This window comes from Myotis brandtii, unplaced genomic scaffold, assembly GCF_000412655.1.
Source record: "Myotis brandtii unplaced genomic scaffold, ASM41265v1 scaffold79, whole genome shotgun sequence".
Lineage (NCBI taxonomy): Eukaryota > Metazoa > Chordata > Mammalia > Chiroptera > Vespertilionidae > Myotis > Myotis brandtii.
The window spans coordinates 5,845,591-5,845,970 of record NW_005371173.1 but is presented as its reverse complement, the minus strand read 5'-3'; positions in this window follow the sequence as shown (position 1 = coordinate 5,845,970).

Genomic DNA, 380 nt, shown 5'->3' with positions numbered 1-380 from the left:
GGGAGGCAAAGCTGTACACTTTGTCTTCTTCTTTTTTTTGGTCAGCTTCTGGGATACATTTCCCTTGAGTCATTCACATGTACCCACCTATTTCCCAGTAAAACCAAACTATACATGACAGAACTATATACAAATAATTCCCCCATAATGTATTCAACCAGTGCAGAATATTAAGCCTAATTCCATCACAGCTTCAGTCACTGGTCAAGGTTTGGGCAGTGAGCCTAAAGATCTTGTATCATAGAAATCTACACCTGAAACCTATATGATTCTATTTGTTGGGGTCCAACCCCAGCAGGTCCAGGGGTCCCCAAAGGTGTGGACGGAGTCGGCGAAGAAGGAATGACACGGAGACAGCCTTCAGTTGATCAGCAGCCTAG